Source organism: Ambystoma mexicanum, chromosome 13, assembly GCF_040938575.1.
Source record: "Ambystoma mexicanum isolate Mex_15411 chromosome 13, UKY_AmexF1_1, whole genome shotgun sequence".
Taxonomy (NCBI): Eukaryota; Metazoa; Chordata; class Amphibia; order Caudata; family Ambystomatidae; genus Ambystoma; species Ambystoma mexicanum.
Window position 1 is genome coordinate 704,300,014 of NC_090938.1, and position 12,174 is coordinate 704,312,187.

At 42.8% G+C, this 12,174-nt stretch overlaps 1 protein-coding gene across 6 annotated transcripts in view; it reads left to right on the forward strand.

Annotated features, from left to right (window-relative positions):
• Nucleotides 1–12,174, forward strand: part of LOC138521753 (uncharacterized) — a 194,690-nt gene that overhangs the window by 36,908 nt on the left and 145,608 nt on the right. The gene's annotated exons all lie outside the window — the stretch shown is intronic.

The window sequence follows — 12,174 nt, forward strand, 5'->3', positions numbered from 1 at the left end:
AAGCCTGCACATTTATAGATGGTTTAGGGTGCTACGCCAACTTCCTGTCCCACCCAACACATTAATGTTCTTACCAAATCTAAATCTCATTAATTTACTTGGGAATGTGGGGGTTCTTGGTTCCATCCATCCCATTGCCACTGAACATGAGTAGATGTTTGATTAGACAGTCTATTTTTCTTTGGATTGAAAAACATCAATATCTGCTTCAGAAGCAAAATCTTTTTAACCAATGCAGTGATATTATTTTTTTAACAAATGCTTTGAGAGGTCCGATTGGCCACTTTGAGAAACATGAGGGTATTCTCATTCATAACCCTCCTGGATCCTCTTCTCAGGTGGCCAGTGTGATAAACCTAAGGTTCTTTCCCTTCTACTCCCCAGGGAATCCTCTACACAGGTGGCCAGGGAAGGGCCATAGCTTTTAGATCCCGACCTTGGGGGCAGATTAGCGAGGGAGGAGGACCTGGATAGAGGGTCCTCAGGGATTGGGGAGGGGATACTAGAGGGCGAGACATGCTATTCCCGCCTTTTCTGACACTCACCTACCCAACATCCCCTCAGCCTTCATGGGGGAATCATCTCAAGATACCCATTCCCTTGTGTACCATTCCAGTAGGGAGGCGAAGAAGAGGAAGCTACAAGTCATGCAGCCTTCCTGTGGGAAACTGTCCAACTAATGAGGTCAGGCAGAGTCAGGCACTTGAAGTCGACTAATTCACCTGCAGCTTATTAATACTCCCAGTGTGTATACAAACAGCAAGCACAGAAGGCAAGTGGAACATGTAGGAGAGGGAGCAGGAGCACTAGACCAGAGAGCTGGCCAGGACCTACTGCAGGAGCACAGGACGCCACAACGCTGAGGGTCTGCAAAAGGAAGCGGCGAGAGAAAGTGTGGCGAGGGAGCAGTGTCTCCAAGGAGCCAGGACAGTCCAAGCACGAGAGCCGGGAGGCGTGCTAGTCCTTTGGAAGTCATTGTTCAGGAAATGCTTGTTCCCCTGGGCTAAAGGAGCACATGAGTGTCTGTGGGGCTTGCAGTCAGACCCTGACCCCAGAACGAAGAACTGCTAAAGCAAATCACAACCAGTGAGTCTGTATGCCAAGGAACACCCGGTTTGTGAATGCGCGAGTGAATACAAAGTTGCAAGCCAGTGCATAGGAAAAGGGACGCGCCTATAGAAATCTATGAAGCTGCGATTGTGAAACTGACTAGAAGAGAAAGCATAACAATGAGGAGATACTAAGTAACAGAGTGGTCACGCGTATGTATTCTCGAAAGCCTCTGTTTGAATGAAGGAAAGTGAAGGAAGCTCCTAAAGTGAAAAGGAGCTGTGCGCGAACTGAAAAGCGAGCAAAATAAGAGCATCAGCAGGGGAGCCACACAAGAAAGGATAAGTGAGCGAAATCCCCAAGAAGAGATATTTGAAGGAAAAGTAAAGTTGAAATTGCCAAAGAGGGGGTGAAGGTAAGCCCTGGGACACATGACCTGTAGTGGATGGACTGTTTGGTCTGAAAACTGCGCCATGTCCCAGGGAGACCCCACTGAAATGTGAACTATAAACCACATTTGAGAGCGCTTTGTAAAATATGGGGAAGGGAACCCTTAAAAGATTTGTACCTTTTGAAAAGGAACCTTTTGAACTTTTGAGTTTGAAGATTTGAATACTTTGAAGTTTGAAACAGAACTTGGTGAAACCAAGAGGGTCTAGGCTTGGGCGAGGGAAGCCTGAGAGACCCAATGAAGGAGTTTGATGGAAGGGGATTTGAGTCTGGGAAAAGGAGCCCAGAGAAGCCTGTATATGTTGTAAGATCATTTTGTGAACTTTGTTTGGAACTTCAATAACTGCAGAACTTTGATAAACCTGAGTGTCTTGAACTTTGGGAAGGAAGCTATGGAAAAGCTCCTGTGCCATCCTGTTTTACTTTGAACACTACTTATTTACTTATCCAGCCCCTTGCACATTGTCATTCTAGAGAAGTGAAGGCAAGCATAGGGTTGACACAGATAGTCACTTTGTTTCCGACTGACGGACCTGGTCTTCCTTTTATTTTCTTTATGGTTGAGACTACTCCCATTTTAGATTTAGGGCCAGTTGGGTATTTTCCCATCCCTACCAACCCAATAAAGGTTTTGGAGCGTTATCATTTGTGTCTGTGTCTACTTATGATACCATACCTGTCTCGCATATGGTGTTAAGAGTGGGATGCAGGTAAACCAAAACAGGTTGGAGGATCCTAAACTATGAGAAACTGAGTTGTAGAGCATTGAACTCGACTGTGGCCACTAAAGGGTCCATCAGATTTGACGTCTGTAGTAGTAGTGAAATGGTCATCCCTCCTGGGGACAGACGACTAGTACCCACCGATCTAGTCTTGATTACCCCAGCTCCCTGGGTGTTAACATCAGATTAGCACCTAAGTCAGAACTCCCTGGGACATTTGGACTGGAAATCCTGGCTGGAGTAATTGATCCAGACTATAGAGGAGATGTAAAGTTTCTAATGCAGAACCACAGGGAGAAAACTTTCAAAATCCAACCCAGAGACAAAATAGCACAAGTGATTCTTGAAAGAGCTATGATCCCCTTTCTGAAGGAAAGGTCTGATAAAGGGGAGACTGAAAGGCGTGATTTGGGTTTCGGAGAAGCTGATGAAAGGCCCAATCCATCGTTAACTCCAAAAGCTATATACCACTCCCGATCTATCCTTTGCCCAAAGGACTGACCCTTTACTAGCAGAGGCCTTGCTACAACACCTGAACCAGAAGGAAGGGAAAAGGGAGGCCCTCTCTTTTTCTTGAAGCAGGCCCTACTGTACAGGGGAGAAATCACTGGAGCTGGTCTAACAGAAACCCAGCTAGTAGTCCCTCGAAGCCACAAACAAGTTGTACCTGAAATTGCCCATTCACATCTAACAGGGGGCCATCTAGAGCAAACAAAAACACAGGCCCATGTAAGTAACAATTATTAATGGCCAGGGATATATGCACACATGAAAAGCTTTGTACATGCATGTGACATTTGTCAACGAACCAGCACACACATACCAGCGCCAGCTCCATTGAATCCATTACCCATTATTGAGATCCCCCTTTCTGGGATTGGAATGGATATTATTGGTCCTTTTTGAAACCTCCAAACCAGGCAACAAATCTGTGTTGGTGATTGTGACTATGCCACAAGATATCCCAAAGCCTTCCCCTTAAGAACTAATACCACCCAACAAATATTAAAACATTTGCTCCCCTTTTTCTCACAGGTAGGATTCCCAAGAGAGATTTTGACCGACCAAGGCACCAATTTTATGCGAAAACTAATGGGGGAAGTAAGAGTTGTTGCACATCACCACACAGAGAACCTCTGTTTACCATCTGTAAATGGATGGTCTTGTGGAAAGATTTAATAAAATCCTTAAACCATTATAAGAAAATTGGTAGATGAGGAAGGAAAGAATTGGGAACAGAAGATCCCCTGGGCTCTCTCTGCCATTAGAAAAACACCTCAAGCCTTCACTGGGTTTTCCACTTTTGGAATATATGGGTGAGAACCGTGCGCTGTCTTAGACATGCTTAGGGAAACCTGGGAGGAGAGAGAAGAGGCCCCAATACCACTCACAAACCGCCACAAGACTCGGAGTGCACACGGCAACTGATAGGACTCTGGTGCAAACTCATAGAAACACTTATGATATAAGGCATTTATATTGTGCCTGTATACAAGTAAAAGGACCAATAACAACGGAGACATTCTTATAGCAAGAAGGTATCTTTAGAACCTTCTCTGTTGGGCACAAGGTTTTGGTACTATTACCTACATCTGGCAATAAGATGGTGTCTAAATGGCATGGACCTTATACAGTGGTGGAACAGATGGGTCCTTGTAACTATAAAATATCCTAACCCGATCATCTCCAAAAGACACACATCTACCATGTAAATCTCTTGAAAGAATGGTGAGAGAACCCCTCGGAGGCTAATGCCGCCATACTATCTTGTTTGGTACGAGAAGAAATCGATAATGCAACTTTGATTCCTCTCAAGCTGATGAATGATCAAAAACAAGACCTTGTTGATCTTATAGTTCAATTCCCCGAAGTGTTGTGCCGAACCGGGAAGAGTAACCGGCACACACCGAACACATTCGTACCCCAGCAGGCAAGGTGATACATTTAAGACCATACCGCCTACCTGAGGCCCGTAAAGAAATTGTGATCAAAGAAGTGGAACTAATGCTCAAAGCTAATATCGTTGAGCCCTCATCCAGCCCCTGGTCCCCTCTCCCATTGTATTAGTGGCTAAGCCTGACCAAAGCTGGTGATTTTGTAGAGATTTTAGGAAGGTAAATGCTATCTCCGCCTTTAACGTTTACCCAGTGCCATGTATTTGTGACCTTATAGATAAACTGGGTAGTGCTGCCTATTTGTCAACCCTAGATCTTACAAAAGGATACTGGCAGGTTCCCTTGTATGCATCTGACAAGGAGAAGATGGCTTTTGCCACCCCCACAGGGCTATTCCATTTCAAAGTCTTGGCCTTTGGCTTACATAGTGCTCCTGCAACTTTCCAAAGATTGACAGCTCGAATTTTACAGTGGAGCAGACATTCACATCGTCATATACAGCAAGACTTGGGAAGACCACTTGTACCACCTGCACATCGTTATGAGGGCCCTACGAAAGACTGGGATAACTGCCAATCCCAAAAAGTGTAAACTGTTGCAGTCGACCATAAAGTATTTGGGATTCTTTGAGGGCAATGGCAGTGTCCAACCTCGACAAGAAAAGGTACTAGCTGTCTTTGAAACACCTACACCCAGACAAAAAACCACTTAATAACTTTCCTGGGGTTAATTGGTTATTAATGTTGCTTTAGTCCCAACTTCTCTGGCAAGATCTCCCACCTGACAGATAAGTTGAAAAATTCGGAACCCCAAAAGATAAAAATGTAGTGATGACGATGAAGTCTAGACCTTATGCTAGAGCCCCATCTTAAAAGTGGCAGATTTCTCTAAAGAATCAATTCTCCAAACCGATGCCTCCCTAACCGGACTAGGTGCCGTCTTATCACAAAATCATGACAGGCTGGAACATCCGATGTTGTATATTAGCAGAACATTGTTCCTTAGGGAGAAGAACTAATAATAATAATTTAGCATTTATATAGCGCTACGAACCCTCAGGTATCTGAGCGCTGCTTATTATTACCCACGGTGTGTGGTGCTTATTTTTCGACCTCGGAAGGATGAAAGGCTGAGTTTTGCCCTGCCGGGATTCAAACCTACGTCAGCAGACTCTGCACGGATGTCAAACCGAGCGCTCTACTTGTTTTGCTATGGGAGCATTTGGTTTTGGGATTAGAGGCATTAGCCATTAAATGGGCCATTCTCCACCTCAAATATTATCTTTTGGGCAGAAGGTTCAGATTGATTACAGATCACTCTCGCTTAGACTGGATTAGTCGAAGAAAAGAATGAAACCCACGAGTCATGCACTGGTTTTTGGACCTACAGCTGTCCTGCTTCTCAGTAGAACACCGAAAGTGCTGGGAACAAGGAAATGTAGATTTCCTTTCCAGGTTCCCCTGCGAACCAGTCCAGTCCACATTGCATAGGGGAAGGGTATGTGAAAAACCTAAGGGATTTTCCCTTCCTACTCCTGGGGATCCTCTGCACAGGTGGCCAGGGAAGGGCCATTGCTTTTGGATCCCGACACTGGGGGCGGAGCAGCAAGGGAGGATCATTTGGGTAGAGGGTCCTTAGGGTTTGGGGAGGGGATACCTGAGGGCTAGACATGTTAGTCCCCCCCCTTTTCTGACACTCACCTACCTGACATCCCCCCTCAGCCTTCATGGGGTATTATACATCTCGAGATACCATTCCCCAATGTACTAGTCCAGTACTGAGACGAAGAAGAAGCTAGGAGTTATGGAAGCTTCCAATGGGAAACACCATTATAGTACTGGGAAGACGATGATGCAAATGGAGGCGTACCTGTACTCTCAGTATGTGTCCCACTAATGAGGTCAGGCACTTGAAGCTGACTACATTCCCTTGTAGCCTGTTAACACTCCAAGGGAGTATAAAAACAGCAAGCACAGAAAGCAAGTGGAACAAGTAGGAGAGGGGGCACAAACAAGAGAGTTGCCCAGGACCTACTGGAGGAACACAGTGACCCATGTTGCTATTTACTGAACGTTTTATTTGATTACTGTGCAGACAAAGTGTGGCTGTCCACAACTTTTTATTTATTTATTTATTATTGATTGGTTGGTTGATAATCAACCTTTCAATTTAATATATACACAAATTAATCACATTGGACATCAAAATGAAATTCAAAACAAAATCAAGCTCAAGATCAGTACCCAGCAAAAACCTACAAACCCACTACTTCAACATTTCATCATTTCACAACAACAGCAAAAGGTAGCAAAATCACAATTCATATATATACATCATCTAAATTATCATCTAAAAAAAATTACCACATCGTTAACACCACTAGTAATCCACCTATGAAGAGGACATTAGTTACATAACACATATCATCTATGTAGGGGAAATTTAGGCTATACATTCAGTTATCTCAAGATTTAGTGCTAACATAAATTGGACAGTAGCTATACGAACAGCTTGCAGGGGTGAGGAGAATATTCTAAACCAAAGTACATCTTTAGTTAAGCAGTTATAATTTTCATACAGTTTTTTTAAAAAATGTACAGCGTAATTCTTTTAGTGAGGAGCAACCTACTATCAAGTGTTTTAAAGTTTCCTCACACTCTGGTAATTGACAAAACCGACAAATATTTTCTTGTTTTGTTATTTGACCTCTTCGAGATAAAATTTCTCTAGTGGGCCATAGATTGAGTCTAAATCAGAGATAGTTGTTTCTGAAGTGGGGCGAGGGGAATTTGAGTAAATAAGAGGCTGCAGTTCTCATTTTTTTCGTACCGAAAGGCAGACCGCTATAATCTTTATACTGCGAGCAAAACTCTAAAGTGCAAATCCAGTCATGCTGATATAGTTTTCTCTGGGCACGATTAAGATTGGTTAAAAGCAGTTCAATAGTAATGTCGGCTTCTACTAAAAGATTGGTAACAAAATTTCTCCACTTTTTGGGAAAAAAATGTGTGGATTTCAGCATGTATATAGCCAATATATAAGATAAATCTGAACAATTTATACACAGCAAAAATTTCCTCATTAACGAACACAATTTCCATGCATAAAACACAAACATTGAAAGGACTCATAACGTATCAGAGGACCTGGAGTTGAATTCGGTAACTTAAACACTGCTCGCCAAAATGTTCCCTCGAATCGATCCCAAAACACACGGTCCCTTGGTAATTTAGTTTCAGAGCCGTATGTTATTATCGGTAGAACTTTTTTGGGCATAATATAAAAGTATCTGAGAACATGTAAATTTACCAAATTTATGCAAGAGGACTTTAGCTTGGCATGTTAATGTTTGCAGCTTTTGTTTTATATCCTGGACGTAGGGAATATCACACTTCAGATTGTTAATAATCACTCCTAAATATTTGTATTGTGGAGTAATAGAAATGAGCTCTTCCTGGAAAGTCCAGATGGACGATTTTAGGGGGCGACATTTTTTGTTATGACATTGCATGATCTGTGTTTTGCTTAAATTAATAGCCATATGATTTCTTTGAACATACAGTGAAAGACCTTTTATCAGCCGCTGTAGACCTGCGTTTTAGAGATTAAAATAAGATCATCCGCATATAATAACCATGCAATTTGATGAGACCCGAGTTTTGGAGCATCTGAGTTGATATCAATAAAATTCTTGCCCATGTCCAGTATAAACAGGTTAAAAATGGTGGCCGCCAGAATACAGCCCTGTTTCAGACCTCTTCCTGTCGGAATTTTAGTAGTTAGATGCCCAGCTAAAGTAGTTCTTATCTGAATTGCAGTATTTGTATGGAGAAGCGCAATCAGTTTAATTAGTGAACCGGGGCAGCCCATTTTAATCAATTTACTAATTAAAAGATGTCTATCGATTGAATCAAAGGCCTCTTTAAAATCCACAAAAGCTAAAAACAAGGGCTGATTAAGGCATTCACACTTAGCTTTAATCGCATTGATTGCTGTAATATTTATTGCCGTGCCTTTTCCTGCAACAAATCCGGTTTGGAATACATCAGCATTACCAGAGGTTTCTATCCATGCCCGCAAGTCTCTGAGAATCAACCGGGCAAAGATCTTGCCCGGTGTATCAAGAAGGGCAATCGGTCTATAATTTGCGGGGTCTTGTCTATTACCCTTCTTGAACACCGGGACAATAATAGAGAGAGACCATGATTTGGGCAATTGTTGAGTGCGCATGATTGTGGAGTAGAGTTGATATAAAATCTTTGCCCATAGGTTCGGATCTTGCTTCATCATGTAATTAGAGATCCCATCTGGACCAGGGGCACGCGATCTACTAGATTTATTAATGTAAAATAAGATGTCTGCTACTGAGAATTACAAAGTAAAAACTCCTGGATCACACTGACTGTGGTGAAATTATAGTCTCAGGACAGGCAAACAAATGTGTGTAAAGTTCGACCCATTGAGCCTCTGCTACGTCATTGATTTGTAATGAAATCTGCGTATTAGGGTTGGTCTTATTAATTAGTGCCCATATTTGCGCAGAGTTTTTTGATCCCATCTTTTGGAGCATACTTTCTCCATCAGTTTGGTAAAGAATAGATCGATGGGCCTTCATCCAATTTTTATGTTTTGTTTTCAATGATTTAAGGGCTTGCCATTTCACTTGGATAGGCAAAGACAAAACTACCTTTTTTTCCCTTCTAAACCAGGACTTTTGTCGCTGTACTTCCCTGTCAAAAGAATGCAAGGGAGAGTACTTTGTCTTCACCTTGTTTGTTGTACCGAATGTATGCAATAAGTCACTATACTCGAGTGACTTATTGGTACCTGAGGTCTTCTCATACACAATTGTTTGTTCAAATACCCTGGCGAATTTCGCCAAATTGTATTCAGTCCAGTGTAATCTATTCATACCTTTGTTTACTAATAAGGGGTGTTATGTATTATATATCTCCTTTTTTCCCTGTGAAGCCATACAGTGCCATTTCACATTCAATATGTTATGATCACTGTCCTCAGTGGAGATCACACAAAACACTTAATATCAGACAATAATTCACGATTAACATAAATGAAATCAATAATGGCACTAGAGTGTCCTCTTTCCCATGTGTTCTGTGGCGGGCTATCGGCCGGGCATGAACCATTTAACATAACCAAGTTTTTTTTGACTCAATAAAAGTGTTCCAGGAGACCAGTCTGCTATCCATGCGATTATGGGGAGCATCCAGACAGTGAAAATTTAAATCACCCGCCAGGATAACATGCGGGTATATAGGGAGTTTAATAATCTCTAACCATAACTCTTCCAGATCTTTAAGAAATGTTTTGGTGGACATTGCAGCTGGATTCCAATATTTATTTACTATCGCATATCTTTGTTCTCTTATTGTGATAATTATCAATTGAGTATATCGATTTGGCGCGGACTGGTATTCTAGAACAATTTCTGAGGACTTGTTTAAGGCCATAAGGAGACCGGACATGGGCCGACCTTTCACAGATCGTATTGCAGGGTTAAAAACTATTTCAAAGTTATCCCACATCGGCCGCTCCGTGAGCCAAGTTTCTTGAAATAAAATAATATCATGCTGCGATAACTTATTGGAACCATTCCTCAATAAGTGCCCGTGGCCTCGAGTGTTCCAGCTTATCATAGACAAAAATGGCAGAGGATAAGTTACGACTGCTTTGATAACGATTGAGGCATTGGATGATAATTTTGGTTAATCGACTGAACACATAAACCCTGTCTCTGATTAGAAACATATGTCTGCGTTGCTGGGTTTTGCACCGCAGAAATAGGAACTTGAGTTGTCACAGCAGTGAGAAGCTCGAACCCTAATTCATATATTTCTCGTTTAGCAAGCCACGAAGTGTTTAACACAACTCGTAAGGACACCCAAAACCGTGCAACAGAGAGATCGTTATCGAAGATAAATTCAACCAAATCAATATCGGAGGATTGCAGATCGTCTAACGCAGGAATTTCAGCTAGTATTGCAAGTATACTAGTGCGATTTTAAATCATACTTCGCATAAGGTATATCTCTGCATCGGATAATCAATGGGTATAGCGATTGTTTGGGTGATATTTTTGAGTTTTTTAATGGTAAAGACGGAAACCTGTTAGAGTGCAACCAGCTTGTACCCAGTGAGTGGTTTTGTTGTTGAGGATGTATATCAACCCTTGCAACAGGACCAGCTGGATAACGGCTCAAGTCAGTTATTTGTGAATGCATAGTATGCTGGTCAGCCTCTGACTTCGTATGTAATGTAGCATTTTTGTTCAAGTTGGTCATATATTCTTCCACCACGGTTTTTATTACTTGTTGTATTGGCATATCAGATGCACCAAATGTGAGTTGCTTAGTAATGGGTGTATTAGCAGAATTAGTAGGAATTTTAAGGGGAGCAGATATTTTCTTTAAAGGATAGTTCCGGGACTTTTTTTTTATTGTCCCTACGGGTCGGCCATGTGTTTGTAAGCATAAATCGGTAGATCGTAGGAAACTTTCCTATGGACCTTACCCGACTTTTCGCCCATTATCGCACTCGAAATCAGCCTCCATTTTGTGATAATCCTATCATTCCGCCGCATCGACCTGGCTCACCTGCCTTTGCGGCACTAAATCAAATCCCCCGCCCCTGAGCCTGACATCAGCAGGCGCGTACTGCCCATTTCAAGCACGTCTCGTGTCAACAATCGCTGCGCCTCAGCTATTGACGTGTTGCCATGGAAATGGCAGGACGCCTCTTTCCCCAATAAGTATAAACAGACCGTTTCACAACACACAGCAGCAGATTTTCGATTCCATTCCTCTCTCTGTGTTACTTTGAGTATTCTGTGACTCGTTTCAGTGCTCTGGTCAGCTACCTTCGCCGCTTGTAGCCCGTGTGAACACCTGTACCATCTCTGTAAATTATTTTACTATCTTTACCGCACAATGGCCACAATAATGCCGTATATGTACGAGCCCGAGTACACCGAGGAAGAACTACTGGAAAGTCAAGCACGCGAAAACGATGGGGATTCGGACGGCAGTTGGGAGGACCAGTCAACGGATGAAGAGCCTGGACCATGTCGCATGGACGGCGTCTCCACCTGGTGCACGTGCAATCGGTGCGAGCTAATGCCAACTGAGGAGGAGAACTGCTGCTGCCGTGAAAATTCCGGGTGCTTGGCCTACATTTCGGAAAGCGAGCAAAGTCTGCAGGAAGGCGAGCAAAGTCCGCAATGCATCACCGAGCTGCCAGAGTTCAGGGAAGCCTGCCTCTCACGGACCGTGTTGAGGATGATGATGGTGCTTATGCACGAACTTCGCGGCACTGTTCGTCCGCGTAATCCGAGTAACGAGTAAGTATACTCTGTTTGTGATGTCAGTGATGCCACCACTATTTCATGGTCGTCTCCCACATATAAAATTACATTTACATATCATTCGAACGCATGTAAATTGGTTCCATATAGTGCATTTTCTAGATATAATTTTTTTCTAAGAAAAATGACATGTGTTACCTGAATCGACATTGATAAGAAAGTTTGGTCAGTTTAATACAGTTTGCATCTTTTTTTTTCACAGGTGGTACAGGCTGGTGGCCTATCGTTGCTTCACTTGGTGGCTTCACGGGAGGCTCGGACACCGCGTTCGGAGAGTAATACCTGCCTGTGCAGTACTTGCCATTAGACAACATTTCCCCAGTGACAGTGGACAATACCGCGGATTTTCCCTCGATGTGCTGCAACCTCAACTTTACAATGTGTAATGTTTATTATTTATGTTTAATTAAAATCTAAAATAAAGCCCAACATATATTTTAACAATGGTTGTTTTGATTTTTTAAATGAATCTAGTGTATATTCTCCTGGGAGGGTGAGGTATTTATAAACTCACCCCCCTGCATTCCATGTAGTAGATCCTGCAGCCATCCTCTTACATTCAGTTAGATGGCCTCTCCTTGGTGAGGCCCTGCGGCAAACGGGTCTTGTCTGCACGACCACCGCCCCGATCCACCCCCCGCCCTATCAAAGGCAGTTCGCACCGGGGTACTTGTGC